Here is a 17,819-nt window from a genome sequence, read left to right as displayed (position 1 = left end):
TTTGAAGCAGATCACAGCAATGATGTGGCGTGACATCGACCGACTTTATCTTGTTTTTAAGATTATTTTTGAGCAATTTGGCTTTTATTTGACAGCGTAAAGAAAAGAACCAGACGTCAAACAAAAGAGATGAAGTCAGTCATGCAACAGAGGCCCCTCAGCCAAATTCAAACCGAGGACATTGCAATTACATGGTATGCATCCTAGACCGCCAAACCGCAGTGCCCGTGACTGTTTTTCAAGATGGGCCTGGATCCAGGTCACAGTCGCAGGAGGGCACAGAGCAGCACAGTGCAGTCAGCACCATAGCCAACAGTGAAGACAAGGCAAAGAGTCTGGGTGTCACACACTTTCTCTCTCTGGGCTATTTATTGCCCCACGTCTTCCCACGGTTTAAGTTTTAAATGGACAGTCTGTCCCTGGTGGCTCCGTGTTAGAATGTAAAACAAACATCAGAGCTGATGAAGATCTGACCCCTGCACAGGGCTGGTTTTCCAAAACACGGCAGCCGGACCACCAGACCGTGCCAGATTAGCTTCTCGAAGGATCACAGTGGGGTTCTCAGGAGAAGATGTGGAAATGGATGGCAGCAGGGCGTCATGGTGATGTCTTCACTAAAAAAAAGTTTATTGTTTATTGTTTGTGCATCTGAAACTATGACAGTTATGACATACACAAACTCCCGTTGGAAATTTGGGAAATCGAGGTGATTCACTTTTTTCCTCAGAGTTAAATGAGAAGATAAATACTGCTTTCATAGCTGTCCTTTCACAATAAGGCTACAGCCACAGCTGGTTAACCTAGCTTAGCATAAAGGATGGAAACAGTTAGCCTGGTTCTGTCCTAAGCAGAACAACCTATTAGCGCCTTTAAAGCTCACAAATGAACATATAGTATCTCGTATAGTATCTCATTTGTGTAATCCATTCGAAAAGTGTAAACGTGACAAATTGTAGTTTTATGAAGTATTTTAGGGAACCAGTTGCCAAGTAACCAGTGGGGGCTTTGTAACGTAACGGAGCTCTCCCAAAATATGTAACTGTTCCATTAATGCACTCTCATTTCGTCTACTCATTAGGTTCTACTCATTCTACCTAGAACCTAATGACCTCATTCACACCCACAGCACACCCACTGTAACCAGGCACAGATAGACCAAGAAATTATATGTCGATACTTTTCGTTCATATTTTGGTACTACAAGGCATATTTGCAGCACGTTGCAGCACATCCACCTCTGGAGCAGCAGAGCGTGGATTGTGGTTACTTTTTTATGCCATTAAAACCTCTTACCATTGCAACCAATAGGCCTAAATCTGACCGCAGCTGCTGTCCATCTTGATGCAGGACAAACTACAAAACTTTTTGCAGTCCTCTTGAAATCCTAAATCCAGCAGGGGGTAAGTATTTCACACTCCAAAGATCATAAGACACACGTCATACTTGCTCTCCCTCCAAAAATCTGTCTTAATGAGAGCGTCAGCAGAAGGCTTAGATTTTAAACGTTAACGTGATATATGCGCTTTCGTGTCAGTGTGTGTGTGTGTGTGTGTGTGTGTGTGTGTGTGGTGTAAAGAGTATGCATTAAAATTCCCCCTTCCTGCCCCCACCTCCTGTGTATTGGTCTGGCGTCTCCCTCCAGTCTGTGGTATGGAGGGCAGAGAGGGGGCCTCTCTTGTGTCGCTGACTGGAATTACACTTATAGTCATTTAAAATGACTAAACACATGAGGCAGAAATGGAGGTTTTCCATTTCGTGCAGTCCTGACTTGTGGTTCAGCCTCTTTCTTGATGTTGAGCATGAAGTATTATGTACGGTGAGACATTTTGCCACTGAACAGCACAACAGAACTAAGTTTTGCACCTGGTGTTCTCATGTTTTCATGGTCCTGCACCAAAAAATATCAGTTTAACCTGGATTTGATTGACAGGCAGGCAAAGGAGTTTATCAACAACCAGCTGCAAGGGGAAATCAGAGATCAAGCTAATTGGTACTGATATAAAGAAAATGTCCAAACAGTTTGTTTAGACTGAAACACTTTTGCGGAAATAATTTTCATTATGATGAGGCGTCTGATGTGCATTTAAAATAATGAATGTGCTTCCCTAAATATGTCTTGAGAGGGAGAGGAGTTCACGTGGCTTTGTCGCTGTGGATCACAGAGACACACAGGAAAGGATCCCACCTGGGCTGAGGTTAAATGTTGTCATTCTGAAAAAGTCCTGCAGATTTCAACTGTTTTGTGTGCTTAGCTCTTTTACAGTTATGGCTGAATTCCATTTAGCTGCTTCAGTTTTTGTCCTGCAAAATTAGTCAGGGCTTACTGGGACTCTGTGGTTCAAATAAGCTCAACATCAGCTACAATATTAAAATGCTTTAATAATTCTGTACTTTGACTTTTTGATTTAGTATGTAGGAATTGTTCTATTGTCACTTTTACTACAGTAAATTTGATGTACCTCTTTCACCTTAAATGCAAACATTTTTGCTTGAGAAAACAGCAGTGTCCATACAGTCATGATAAAAAGATGGATCTGTGTGAATCAGAAAATAATACTAACTTTGCTTTTTAACTCAAATAAGAAATTCTGAGTCACTTATTCTTTATCATCAGGGGGTTTTTTTTGTTATTTTGAGATTTTTCAAAAAACTTTATGCTTGTATATTTTTATTTAATGTAAACATTCCTCACATATGAGATATCGTCACATTGTGTCCTTGTGTATGTTGGCACAGTGACAGTTAATGTATTGTGGCATTCAGGAATGTCATGGACGAAGGCCAGTTGGTAGGCTTCAGCTGCAGCACAGACTCTATTTCTGAAATGACAAACAACAACCTGTTGTTATTCTGCACCCCCCCCCCACAAACCAAGATGTCAAGTCTGAATGAATGGGAACAGAATCTGTACCAGTTTTGCGTCAGGCGACATGCTGTTGTTGGTGCGAGGCGTTCAAGTACATTCTGTTTCTTAATGGGTTGAAGGTGTTTTGTTGTGCTTCTGAAGAAATACAGTCATCATCTTAGCAGAGCTGAATCATTTCATCTTTAAACAAAATTCCCATCGAGCTTTCAACAAATGCGTAATGTGGTTCTTATTTTCTTTGCTGAGAAGATGTGCTTCAAAAGAAAAAGACCCACGGCCTTCATCTGCTTACATGCATCTGTTACAGAAAATATGAGCTACTTTTTATGCTGATGGTAAGATCGTCGGTCAGTTCACCACTTTGGTTGACTGAAATATCTCGTAACAGTTTGATGGGTTGCCACAAAATTTTGTACAGTCATTCATGATGCTGAGCAGATGTGTCCTGTTCACTTTGGAGATATCCTGACCTGTAGTCCGTCTCCACCATCAGGGCGACTTTGTTGTTGAAATTGAAATGTCTGATAGACAGCTGACAGAGGGATCACCATAACATTTTCATACTGTTCTACCAAATACCTCCAAGACTAATGACGTCCCCATCAGCCTCAGTTGCACTTAGCATGAAAATGTGAGCATGACGATGCTAAACTCAGCAAAGCCTTCTTCTAAGTCATAGAGCCCGGCCAGCTCAGAGAGACTTTCCGAATCTCATTTACTCTACTAAATGCCCACGCAAAACAGCCAGAAGCAAAGACAAGCTCTGACTAATACTATCATCAGAGATGAAACAAAATCTGAAAACAACACAGGCTGATAGAGGCTAATCTATCCATCCATCATCGCTCTGGTCTGATTCACACATACAGGTGGGGAAAAGATTCAAATGGTCTTGGTAACACCAGTTTCAAAAGTTTTCTCCCCATTTTTTCTGTCTTTTTGTCAAACTCCTCCTCTCCACTTCCAGCTATGTCTTCCTACCACCAACTCAGAGCCAGCTCATATCTTGTTTCTGTAAGACTCAACTTTTCCATTGGTCTCCAGGGGATCCTGGACTTGATGGATGGCACAGTCCATTCACTGTAGCCAACAGCAGATAGCACATCAGTTTTTCTCAGTTTGCGCATCCCACAGTGTGGAAAAAGCATCAGGCTGGCAGCCGGCCTGGGCAGGGGGAGAGGTCAAAGGTCAAGCGTTGTATTGGGACCGATGTGGACAACCACATGCCTCAGCCCTGACCTTTAACCTGGAGGTTCATGAGGACAGTGCTGCTACTGTTCTGCTGAGGAGAGATGCAGCCTTTGCATCATGCCACCTCATACACACAACCCCATTATGACTCTTCAGTGGAAACAGTGGCAAATACGAACAACCACATTAAAGATAACACTGCAGAGCTCATAAGGCTGCAGGGATTAACATAGCCGGTATGATTAAACATGCACTTAAAAACAAAAAAACTGCAGATGAACATGCACACATGCATAACCTCCCACTTCCTGCCTGGCATACTCAAGCCGACGCCCCTGTCCCGCTCCCATGAGCCTCCCTCTGGTCTAAATGGGATCCTGATGTTAACCAACCCCCCCCCCACATCACATCCCTTCAGCCAGAACCGAGGCGGTTAAATGTGGTTTCGCACTCCTACCCTCATCCTCAGCTGCTGCAGAGCAACGTTGACAAGAGACAGCTGTTGTGGTGGTGAGAGGGTGTGACTGATTCAGCAGGCAGCAACCGAAGAAGATCCATTGATAAATAAGTAGATATGCAGGCATATGATCAGGGTGACTTAACAGAATGCGTATCCACATAGTTAATATGAAAGCAATTGCATATTTTATCAGCACATAATTCTGTGGTTGTGGCTTGTAGGATTTCTTCAAGCTAATTTGTATCTTGAGCGCTTTGCAGGAGCAGCAGTGGAGGACCTTGAGATGTTGAGAAGCTGAAGAATCTGGCCTGGAAGACAGGAAGAGACGTTCTTTGTCTGGAGAAGGGAGCCAGTTTAGACAGCTGGTATCATGCAACAGTCTAATAAAACTCTTCCCCGTTTTGCTAACATTTCCCTGTGGAGACAAAACCCAAAACTCCCAAAGACACACAAAGACACAAGTGCACAAGTTTGACAGCGCATACGCACATGCAAGCAGGCAAGCTCACCTTGTAAAAATGCAAGTGTAGTCAAGGGTTTTATTAACTGTGGCTTTGTAATAAGCTCAACTCCGCCTGCCAAATTCAGGCCCGGATATTTGAACTGTAGTGTGTGTGCGTGTGTGTGTGCGTGTGTGTGTGTGTGTGTGTGTGTGTGTGTGTCTGACCTCTTTGTCCTTGACTCTATATGCGATGCTGTATTTCTGGCATCTGTTGCTTTCAGCAGAAGCTCTAGAATCCAGGTGCCTCATCCTTAAGGCAAGCTCTAATGTACAGTATGTATGTACGTGTGTGTGTGTGTGTGTGTGTGTGTGTGTGTGTGTGTGTGTGGTGCGTAAGGCGGTGATACTCCCTGTTCCAGTTTGTCAGGATGTGTCGGCACCTTCATTGCTTTTTCTTTTTGTCCCTCCAGCCCTTCTCTCCTCCTCATCTCTCTCTCAGCCCTCTGCTGCAGCTCTAATCAGTTCAGCATGGTCGAAAGTTTAGTCAAGGTGTTTTTCTTTTCTCTGTTCCTCAAATTTCCCTCACAACAGGTCTGTTATCAGCTCCCCTTATTATGGGACAAAGCAAGCATCCAGCTGCTTAGTTTCAATTATCTGCAGAAAGCAATTCGTTTTACGGAAAACAACAAGCTCAAAAGTGCATTTTCTCTCTCAATGTGACAACAGTTTAATGAGGAAAAATGTGCATACTGCATGGATAATTTTAATTTCATTTATCCAGTGATTTAAGATATCTGAGCAGATATAGTTTGCATGTCTAGACCAAGTGTCACTTTTTAGCAACCTTCCCTGACACTCAAGAGAAAAAAAAAAAACGGATTACCAGACCTCACTGTCAATCATTTTAACAAGAAACTGTTAGAAAAGTAGCTCCACTGGTTTGTGGATTATTCATAGCAACGCGAACATTATTTCTGGACGGAATAGCCGATGTCACAGCTGAAACATTTTTCACTGCAGTGACCACAATGAACAACATTCAGCTTTTTCGTGCTTCTAAAAGCTGTGCAACCTCAAAAGCTTTGTAGTTAAAATCAATTGAAATTAGAAGATGCTTCTTTGATCGTGTGACATGTGAAAGTTGAAGGCTTTAAGATTTCATTTTCTTGCTGTTCTTCACTAGGCTGCAATACATGTGGTAATGTATCTGAAGTGTTCCCAGGCGCGGCAAACAAAATTAGATGCAGGGTAAAATTGAACTGGGCTCTCTGCTGCCACCAGGGACTCGTTATGTAAGTGGTTTAAAATGTTTAGGTTGTTGTCCCTCCATCCGGTCCTCTTCCTCTAATGTGTTAGTGTTTATTTTTAACCCGTGGGCAGAAAGAGGTACTGCCCAGGGTGTGTGTGTGTGTGTGCACACACACACACACACACAAAGCTTCCAGACAAACACACCAACAGGAACGTCTTGCATGTGATGCAGGCCTTGTGATAGTTGATGTTGTTACAGGAGACGCATACCAGCTGTGTCTGCAGAGGGGATCTTAGGTGTGAGAGTGCATGTAAAGAACTGGAGGGCTTTAAAGCAAATCCACCACGCGTCGTCCATCAGTGGGTCTCACTCTCTCGCTCATCAGCGCGGTAACTTCACACTGCCAATGATGCAACCAGAGACTACATCCCATTTTAGCTTTTTTTTTTTCTTCCGTCGTCTTGGGTCAACTGCTAAAACTGCGCTTTCAAGTCCACCATCAAGCGGCGCCAGCGTCTTCAACCTCTCTCATGACACTGATGGAGGACACAGGAGTCATATCAACCCCCTTTTGAGCATGTGGATCTAATAGCAGAGGCCATGCATGTGGAGCAGGGGAGCCATTAAAGCCTCTGTGGAGCAGATTTCCATCACTTTCTATTAACACAACACAGAGAGTTGTGTGGGTGTTCTGTCAGCCACCCGTCTATAGGCAGTAAAATCAGACAGGGCAGACGTATGTGTCACTCGAAATTAAATTTGTATTATTTATATTTGAATTTGAATTGCTCCCTTTGAATAAGTGCATCAAAAATCTGGATTTCAAGATAGCTGCACACTGTAGCTTCTCGTCATGATGCTGACTAATTTGGAAGTCGACAAACACTCATGTTGCTGAATTTGAGTTTGTGAGGACTGAATGTGGAAGAGCTAAATTTTCAATGAGGATCAACCGCAGTTTCAGAGCAAATGAACACAGTTTCAATTGTATTGGAATTCAGTTCCAAACTAATAAATTCAATTTCAAATTCTGCTATTCTTCATAATCAGTTTTTGAATGCAATTATTCAAATTCGGTTTCTGGTAACACACATTTCTGCTCATGTCTGTCCACCTCAAAACATCCCTTCCTGTCCACATTTATAAGCTCAAGCTGTATCATGATCTGCAGTCCGTGCTGTAGTCGACTGCTTGGTCTCCATAGAAACACAGATTTTAAAGCACAGGAGTCTTCACCAAATCAGCAGTGTGGTTAAACTATACCTGCTGTCTGACGTGAACACGCTATGATTCATTATTCATTGATTATCGGGAGAGACTCAAGGCATGCACACTCAGACCATTAAAACCTTTTGCAATGACTTCTTGTATTGTAGTGAAAACTGTGGTTTCTGCAAATTATTCATGTTATGGGCCTCTATAAGCAACAGATTAGAGCTCAGGTCCCAAAATAAGATGTTGCTGCAGGCTTGGTGGAAAACTGAATGATTGTCTGCTGTGAACGAATAAACAACAATGATAAAGTGACACTGAAACGTGTGCATCGTCTCACTGTGTTCATTTTTAGCAAGAGTGGAATTAAAAAGTTCCTTATTTTGTAGTGATCACAGCAGCCCTCTACAAAACCCTGCCAGGGTCTGGGGACCCCATGTTGAGAACCAGGATGCAGTCTGGGTCAATTTGTTTGCCAAAGATTATTCAAACTGAATAAAATATGTTTTAATTGGTATTAAAATGTGACTCATCCATACTATTGTGGAGTTTAACGATTTAAAAGATGACTCAGTTACAGAAAGTGGAAGTAATTTTTAAGCAAATAAGCCATAAATTTACCTGTTTCCACTATCTCACGCTGGTTCCTTACAGCAAAATAAATATATGCATATATTTGACTGATTGCTTTTCGTTTATTTTTGTATCGTGCACAAGAAGAAGGAAGGTTTACAGGACGCCTCAACATCCTGTTAATATTTACTGGCTGTGGGGAAACTGTCACTCACATTTCTTGCCATCTTATTTGCACAAAACAACCAGTTAACTGAGAAGACTCTAATTATCTCTAATTTAATTATCTTTAACAATCTCTAATTGATAGCAATATACTATTTTATTATATTATTATCTTGAATTTCCCTCGGGATCAATAAAGTATCTAGCTATCTATCTATGACATAGGCTACCTGTCAGACTCAAAAGTATATATGAAGTTTGCAGCCGTGGCCTAGAGGCTGGAGAAGCGGCTTGTGATCGGAGGGTCACTGGTTCGATTCCCCCACCGGACGGGCAGGAAAAATTTGTGTGTCGTGGAGTAATTAATGCGAAAAATGCCCCCCCTCCATTAACTGGCTGATGTGCCTTTGAGCAAGGCACTTAACCCCCCCCAATATGCTCCCCAGGCACTTGATGCTGCCCACTGCTCCTGTGTGTGTTTCACTGCATGTAATTTGCCGGGTGTTGCATGTGTGTGTTCAACTAAGGATGGGTCAGATGCAGAAGACGAGTTCAGTGTGTGTATGTAAAAATATATATACTGTCAGTAAAGCTGATTCTTCTTCTTCTTCCTCTTAGAACTAAAGTTAAAAACATTCACGTACTTGAAAATGATACGTAGCAACACAGTCTACAGCACAGGTACAACATCTGGGTAAATGTACGTGTTAATCGGTCACTGATCCCCAGCCTGCTGTTTAACACACAGGCGCTGCTAAACACCAAAAGCTGGGCAGCCTGTCACTCTGCTCGAGCCCCCGCCCCGCCTGCCTCCTAACGGGAACTCCCCCTAAGTTGCCCGGTTCTCCGCTCTCTGCTCATTCTCTCCATGAGCTGTCACATACACACACACACACACACACACATTTCCACGCATACACACATGTTGGAGCAAACGTCTGTACTCTCTCCGCGGTTCCCCGGTTACCGAAAAGCGGCAGTTTGATATCGCAGTCTGCGGCGAGGCTCGTCGTGACAGAGTTTGGAAACGGCTGGAGGAGGACTGGAGGAGGGAGCGGGAGAAGAAAAAGGTAGGAGACGGTGTCAAAAATGGGTGTTTTCTCCTCTTTCTGTTTGGAAACTTTACCGTGTGTTTACCGCCTCCCGCGCCGTCTCGTGAGCTGCGGGGATATCTCGCGTATCTGCGGGTTTTTTTTTGTTGTTGTTGTTAAGTAGGGCGTGTTTATTGAAGTATTTCTGTTTGCGCGCGCGCGTGTGTGTGTGTGCGCGCGCGCTTTGCGCACATTGAGGAGGGGATCCTCCTGTTGTGTCACAGGAAGTTTGGGAACCTGCCCACTGCAATACTGGCGATATCTCATGTGAGAGAAGTCTTGTTTTTCCGTCGACCAAAGGGTGGCCTTGAAGTGTGCTCAGGTAACTTCAGTTTGTCAGCGCGAGTCGGCTTAACTTTCTGATGTAAGTCACATTTTTTTTAACCATTCAAGATAGAGTCGACTATGTTGCAGAAGTCCAAGAAGTGATTTGTGTTTCGATGCCTTGTACAAAATTTTGAAACTGATTTAGAGTCTTTTAAAATTATCACTCTGTGTGAGATGTTCATGTTTTGCAGAGCAGTTTTGGTGTCGTCACGTCAGCACCAGAGTTTTAATTTGTCTAAGAGGCTGATGTTTGACTTTTAAAGACGGTTTGGTCCCAGTGGGCACTTGAATAAAGCAAGTTTATTTTCATAGCACCAACGCAAAGAATCCCATTTAGTGGCTTTTAAAAACACAATAAAACAAGATAAAATAGAAAGAAATCAACTGAACTGTACTGTGTCCACACACACATATGGTGTGTGTGTGTGTGTGTGTGTGCATGCATGCAAGGGTGTGGATGTCCTTTGACACTCCCATCATTTGTTTTTTGTGTGTTTGTGCACATGTGTGTGTGTGTGTGTGTGTGTGTGTGTGTGGCCGGGTGGTGATATCCTGACAGATCCTGCAAGGTGGGGGTCAGTCACAGGGTCTCCCCTCTGGAATTCTCCTAGAATAGATGTGACACACACTCACACACTCACACACACACACACAGACACTTTGAGCGACATCTTCAGTCGGCTTAACATCTTTTCTTTTAATACGGACTCATAACGACGACCGAACCGCTTTGACTTCTCACTGTGCCAGACTGCTGCAGCTTATTGCTGTGAATCCACTTGATTTCCAAGCCCCATAAATAGGCAGACGATAACAACCGTGTCGCTGCGCTCTCAGGTTAGACTGCGATCTTCTCCTTAGTGCTGATGTAAGTCTCCTTTACACGCCTCTGTTTCACCATTAGATTTCAGTCCAGTTAGATGTAGTGTGTTTGGGAACATGATTGCCTTTTGGCTCTGTTGTTTGTGATTCAAGCTCATGTTGAAATTGAACAGCGTAGATGTTTAGAGCCCATTAGTCGCCTCATCTCACCTTTTATTCTCATACGTAGAGATGAGAATTTCTCCTTTCTCCTTCTCCTTCAGTCTCACCGTATCACCACAGATGTTGGTCGTCCATCAGTCACTGCTCAAGGACAGTCTTTCTGTTGTGTGGCTATTCTTTATCAACTACTTATAGACAGTGGAGAGTGACAGGAATGAGTCAGAGAGGATACGCTAGAAGAGCAACAAACCACCGCTCTCTTGTTGCTCCCTGGCCTGTTCAGTGGACGTGTCTGCAAGATGATGGATGCTTGAAAATGTGTGTGTGTGTGTGTGTGTGTGTGAGTGTGTGAGAGAGAGGATCTGGTCTGCAGTAACCCGAGCCTGGCCGTGCACACTCACTCTTGGAAGGCTACAAAGACCGCTCTGCATGAACTGTGGGGAATGTGGAAGTTTGTGTGTGTGTTGAATGTTTGTGTGTTAGAGAGAGAGAGAGAGTGAGAGCTTAAACTTCCCATCACCAACCACAAAACTCACACACACACACACACACACACACACACACACACACTGACTTTGTAAGCCGTGAACAAAGTATTATTTAGCTTGACCGTCTGAAACTGAAATATCAGGTAATGGAAGTTTGCCGCCATGTGCCTGAAGTTGCACAAGTCGCTTGCCGTTAATGGATCTTGGCTTCTTTTGCAGTTGAAATCTGTCAGGTGTCATACGGGTGTATGATATCCTGCTCCTTCCCAGCAGCATCCCGTTTCCGACTAATGAATTATGTGGTATCAGATCGGTGCGTACTCGATGTCCAAACCAGCAGTAGGCTGGCAGCATTAGGAGACATACCAGGACTGATACCCGAACATCTCGATTAATATTTACATCACTTTATAATCATAAAAGCAATCAATGACTGACTGGTTTAAGTTATTTACTATAAGGCAAAAATACCTGTTGTGCTGTTTTTTCACAGTTTTGTGTTAGTACTATGAATTCTGGTTATGCAACAGTCTGGCTTTTTCAATTTTTATACCAGTACTGAAAGTAGGGCTGCAACTGATGATTATTTTTATTCGGTTGATCAGCACTTTATTTTCTTTAGTTGCTTGATCAACGAAATGTCAGCAAACAAGCAAAAAAAAAATGGACCTCATAGTTTCCTGAAAAAAGCTTTTCAAACAGCGTAAATGTTTACCGTCAGATTCTTACAAAAGTGCCAGTGGAAGATCTTTATTTGTAAATGTAATTTCTGAGAAAAACATAACCTAAACAATTAATCGATTATCAAAATAGTTAAGCAGTAACTGATGATATAGATTTTCCATTATCAGGCTGGTGTATTGGTCTGATACAAATCCCACATCCCGAGTCTTCTGTCTGGGTTTTGACATTTGAAGACGTCAGCTTGTGCTGTAAGATATTGTGATCCAATTACCTTATTTTTTTTATGATGCTTTCTAGACCAAACAATTAATCAACACACCAATCAATACAATACAATACAGTATCTTAAGGATGTGTGAGTGGTGGTTTTTTTTTTGTTGTTTTTTTTGCAATAATTTGATGTTTAAACTAATTGATTCATTACTTGAAAAAATGACACAGATGAATATATTGAAAAGAATCGCTCGTTGCAGCTGATGTCTTGATGACAGGTCTGGTATGTATTTTTAAGAGAGAGAGAGAGTAATTTGTAAAAATGCATGTTTTTCTCACGCAGCAGAAGGCTTCACTGGTGTGAAACACTTGGTTAAAGTAGCTCGAGACCAGACATCGAGTCCATGTGTAAGCTTATCTCAACCCACAGGCTGAAAATTAGTAAATTCATACTTGAGGAGAGAGAGAGAGAGAGAGAGAGCGTTTGCATCCTTCTTCCTCCAGAGATCAGCTGCAGTTGTGGTTTTCCTCTAATATCAAGGGATTTCAACGCTTATCATCTCAACCTCAGCCAGAGTTGTCATTCCTAATGCCAAAACGATGACCGTATATCAAAAGATTCATCCTGTTATCCGTTTGTTACACCATCACTCGACTTCTTCTCTCCCATCTTCTTTGCTTTCATTTACACATTGCAAAGGTTTTGCTTGTTTTATGTGTTTTTAACTTCCTGTTGAGTTTCCTGACCGGCTGCTTGGTCTGCTGCTTCTCAGCTCGAGTGGATGGTTTGTGGGTGGGTTGGTGGGCGGACGGGCGACAGAGTGTGTGTCCGTCTGGGAGCTTATATTTATACGAGCTGTGGTTTCTCTCAGACCCTCACAGATGTGTGTCTTTTCACAGGTGCTTGCTGTTCCCAAGCTTTTGTGTGTACATCTGATGTGCTGATGTACATGTGTTTGTGCGCGTGTAATGGTGTGTATGCATGTGTGATATTAATCTGGGTTTTATCCATTTCTCACATAGGTGTAAAAAGACAGTACGTGCCTGGCAACAATATCCCACTGGAATACACAGGGAGTGTCCTGATGTAATGGACTAATGACGGCGGTTATAGCGGTTTAGTGCAGACGGAGGTAAGTTGGATCAGTGGGCTGAGTCACAAAACACAGACTCACAACGCCCTGTTTCATTCCACTGAAGTGTTTCTTTTCATGTCATGTCTGACCAACCCTATCTGTTGAATAAGGATTAGAATTAGAGCTGCAACAAGTAATCGATTAGATGATCAAGAATCTCAAACCAACTGGTTATTCATTTAATTTTTTTTTTTAAAAACAAAATTACTGAACAGTTAGATAGTTTCAGGCGGGTTCTCAATTGTGAGTTGTTTTGTTTTATTGATTTATTTATTTATTTTTGGTCCTGGCTACAAAAAATTTAAATTTAGGCTACAAATTTGCAACAGAAAGCCTCTAGGAATATGGAGCTTGGAAGACCAGGGCGTTTACCAGTTGAGGAGGGTGTAATGATGTGAGTTGCATTATAGGAAATGAAACTATTGCGAAGCGCCGTCTAACTTCTGTTTTGGAAAATGAGTAAGTCTGGGGTCCGTCACTGTGTGTATGATTGTGTTTTTGGTGCTTGACCCATTCTAGGACATCTCAGTCTCTGCTGCTTCAGTTTGGGCCGTACTGGTATTAAATCTGTCTCTCGCAAGTTATGTTTAGTTGATTTAGGACAGTAACATGAAGGTTACAATTTGATGTATTGTGATGGAGAAGTTGCAAAGTTGGTGCACAGAGTTTCAAAACAACATGTTTCAAGGATTTCTGTGAGTACTGCTGGGCTCTGTTGAAAAATAACTGGATGTACCTTTTAATTAAGCATATAGCACAACGCAGTACAACATTAGTGTTTTCTGTGTTCACTAATTCAGCTGCCTCTGTTGGCATCTTGTTCAATGTAGATTAGTATAAGACTGAATGTTTGGTTAGCCTCAGTTCATCTCTTCTTTGACATCTATCTAGAGAAATATTAACCTAATAGTTAAAGTAACACCAGTAGCAACCTTTTCTTTTACTAATCAAGGAAGTGGAAATGCAAGAAAAATACCCAGTTACATAAATTCCCCAAACACAGATGTTACAAATCTCTGAACGCAACACCAGCAGAGGCACAGGCAATATACAACAGGAGTGCAGTCAGCAAAACAGAGTTATGCAATAGTAAGGTAACAGTGTTTTAACTTAAATGGACAAACACACGCCTCTTTGGTTTAGTCAGGACAACTCCCTGATGCTGTGTTTAGGTGTCTGTCAGGCAGCTACTGTGTGTGAATAAGAGTGTGTGTGTGTGCTGCACGTAATGAAAAGATAAACACAGAGAGATACACATAAAGAGAAGACAGAATCCAGTCGAGTACAAAATTTTAATTAAGTTTCATTTTTGGATTACTTCCTCGTGTAATTATGAGTTACATCATACCCACACCCTCTTTGTGTGCGTGTGTTGGTGTCTGGCTGTTTGTCTGAGTGTGAGTGTGTGTGTTGTATGGGTGTGGTGTGTGTCTGTAGCCAGCATTAAACTGTGGGTGCTGCAGGACTTCTCACATTTATGCTTTCTAATTGATTCAGAGTGTGATTTATGTAGCTCTCTGCACCCACGTGTTTGCCTGCCCTTACTTGTGCAACTCACAGGCAAGCACACACACACACACACACATATTCATATACATACACACACAGACTCACAAAAGCTACGAGTTACTCATCTCTGCAGCACAGGGCTCTATTGTATGTAACGTCTTCATGGCACTTTCAGTGACACAGTCATTCACATTTCCCAGCAGCATATGTGTGCGTGGGTGGTCGTCTCGTATTCCATGTAACACTGCCGGCTGCTAAAAATGAAGACGTGACAGGGAAAGTGTGAGTGTGTTAGTGAGAAGTGTGTGTGTTTGGCAATGGAGGGGGCACACGGGGAGCTGCGTCTCAATAAGCCGAGGTTACATGTTTTGCTGTTATCACTGCTTTTTTGCCATCAGGTGCTCTTGTCACATTAAAATAGATTTTTTTCTATCTTTTTTTTTTTTTTAGATACACTCATACTGGGAGGCAGATTGAACTGAGTTTGGTTTTTGGGAGGAAGACAGGTTTGTTTTCTCTGCATTTAGAAAGAGAAGGTGAGGTGATACAGATGAATCAGGAAGGAAGAGACACTTAGAGACATGAGTTAGGTTACAAGCAGTTCACCTGTTGTTTTTGTATGTTGTGGTTTGTGGTGAACCATGAAAGTGGGCTACCATCAGGAGAGGGGCTGGGTTTGGTTGACTACTTGTCAGTTTTGCCTAAAGCTGGCTTTAAGTGGTTGTGGGTAATGGGGGCACATATGCTGTCTTTAAGTTCAGGTTTCATTCCATGTTATTACAGCTGGGGTCTTGTGTCCTAGTCATGGCCATTGTTTCTATCAGCTTTGATGAAACTGACAAATTTGCACTGCTAAATACAATGCAATACGTTTTTGAAAACGTTAATGTCGCATTTTGTAAGAAGTTTCGAAAAGCCGATGGGATGCAAGGAAGAGTTGCAGAACACGTGCCTGCTGAGATGTTGGTAAACAAGCCAGCAGTTTGGTTTATTTGGCGGTAATAAACTCGTATAATGTCAACAATAAACCCTCAGTGCTTGGGAAAAGTGTCTGCATGTTCAGCTACAGCAAGTGCAGTGGGTCAAAGTTTAAGCGGGATGTTTTCGACAGACATTTTGAGCAATTGTTTCACCATTCACCTGATTGCTGTTGGCCTATATGATCATCTGACTGCTTGTGTTTCCTTTAGGACTTCACTGGAACATAGATAATATTTAACTTACAATTTATTATTCCTGTGAAATGTGAATTGGAGAAATAATCTAGATTATCACTGTTTATCACTGTAGTTTCAGCAATGCCACACTTTTGGGTGTTTACTGTTGTCCATCTCTCACACTGTTGTCACGTAAGCCATACATGTTCGTATCTAAACAACCCAACTCTTTGGCTTCAAGGCGTGACAGGGACAAGTCCTGGCTGATGACCACGTCCTGGCAGGTATGCAGCCCTCATGTGCCGTAGCTAAGGGTTGATGTGTTTAGGAACCGATAAGCAGAACAAGAATTCAGTCTTTTGTCTTCTTATTTTTCTTCTTGCCATTTTGGGCTCAGTTCTAATTTAGTAACAAATTTTGGTTCCCAGCCCGAGCTGCATGTGGTTGTCAAAATAAAGCCCATACACAGTGTTAGGAATCGAATCGAGCCCACAATGGAGTGATTCATATGTGAGTGTGTGGGAGGTGGACTGTGCCCGATGGCCTCTTGTAACCACCTTTAACCACTGAGAGATCCTCCCTGGGCAAAGGAGGCAAGGAAGGAGAGAATGAAAGGAGGTGGAGGGTGGGGGGAGAGAGTGAAGATTAGTGAGACAGGGACGGAGAGTTGGACACTTTGATTCACAGATCTCCCATCGTCCTCTGGTGCTCATTGACTGGCTCCATTGTGGCTGCGGTAAAAAGCGCGCTGATTGGTCGGTTGGGTCTGAATGTCACTGCTTCTTGTCTGGACTGGAATTTGTGTGTGTGCGCGCATGTGTGTGTGTGTATGTGTGTGTGTGTGTGTGTGTGTGTGTTTGTGTGCATTTGTGTGCGATGAGTTAATAGCTATCCATTGAGTGGATGATTGTGTTCTGTTGTCCACACTGGCTGTCTTTGTCCAGACCCTACACACACACACACACACACACACACACACATGCGCGCAGATACACACAAGCTGAATCCGAACCAGGCATTCCTCCAGTGAAAGTGCACTTGCCAAGAGAGGAAGAAACACAGAACAATAGAAAGAAAGAAAGAGAAAGAAAATACCAACTAACAGTACCATTCATAGTCATGGCAGTGCGGTCGTTTCTGGCTCTATTTCATGACATGAATGGGTCTGAAGCTAAAAATATTTTATGGCCGCTTTTTAGGCTGCTTTCACTCGTCCTGCTCTTTTCATTACTGCTCTCCTCTGTTGTGTTCCTGCACAGTGAAAGCAGATGAAGCCTGTGCTGCATTAAGATGCATTTAATAGGATGTCTGAGTTAATAGAGGCAGACTGTGGTTTCAATTCCTCAATGTGTAAATGTGTGCAAATAACCCCTTGGGTTAAAAAAAAAAGACTGGAAAACAGAGGCAAGAGAAAGTTAGCAAGCAAAGGAAAGGATGACTCGAGAAAGGTCACGAGACAAATCCAGGCCCGTGACATCATGAGTAGACAGTCTCTGTCTTTGCTCACGGAGGCCATGGGATGTTTTGGCCTGCAACATCCTGAGCTGTATAACAGACAGGCCGACTAAATGACAGAGGCAAAGGGCTGCTTTTTTGTTGGTCAGTGTGGGCAGACCATGCGTCTCACTGCCTACCACAGATGGAGAAAAACGGCGAGTGGAAGAGGGGGAAAAAAGATGGAGAAACAGCGAGATCGAGCAAGAGACACGAGTGAGGAGATGTGAGGGAAAGGCAGAAAGAGACTGACATTAATCCTGCAAAACTCACAGAGAGAGATAGAAAGAAAGAGAGAGAGAGAGAAGCAGAGAGATGGAGAAGTGGGTAAATTATTTGATCCAATGCAGGGAATTCTCTTTACCACGGAAATACCTCCAGTTCAGCATGGGAAACGGGGAGAATCTATTTCAGGCTCCTGTTTGTTATGTCAGCCAGCATCTCAGGACAGAGTGAAGGTTTTGCAGTGCTGTAAGTACATTAACAAGGGGGGGTGGGAAGAGAAGAGGAGGAAGATGAGCAGTAGTCTCTCACGGGGGAAAAACGACCCCGTTGCACCACTGTGCCCTCGCTTG

General features: G+C 42.8%; 1 protein-coding gene across 6 annotated transcripts in view; it reads left to right on the top strand.

Moving 5' to 3' along the window:
* Positions 1-9,044: 9,044 nt before the first annotated feature.
* Positions 9,045-17,819, top strand: part of ppp2r3a (protein phosphatase 2, regulatory subunit B'', alpha) — a 57,642-nt gene continuing 48,867 nt past the window's right edge. For 2 of the 6 annotated variants that reach the window (XM_046412366.1, XM_046412369.1), the window contains exons 1-2: positions 9,045-9,231; positions 12,972-13,081. The gene's annotated coding sequence lies outside the window, so the exon portion shown is untranslated. Of the gene's footprint in view, positions 9,232-9,296; positions 9,617-12,743; positions 12,849-12,971; positions 13,082-13,303; positions 13,780-17,819 lie in introns of those variants that run through there. The other 4 variants (XM_046412368.1, XM_046412371.1, XM_046412370.1 and 1 more) reach the window with 3 other exon arrangements.

Source organism: Scatophagus argus, chromosome 15, assembly GCF_020382885.2.
Source record: "Scatophagus argus isolate fScaArg1 chromosome 15, fScaArg1.pri, whole genome shotgun sequence".
In the NCBI taxonomy this organism is placed as follows: Eukaryota; Metazoa; Chordata; class Actinopteri; family Scatophagidae; genus Scatophagus; species Scatophagus argus.
Note: the sequence above shows the minus strand (reverse complement) of the source record. Positions and strands in the feature narration are given on the sequence as shown.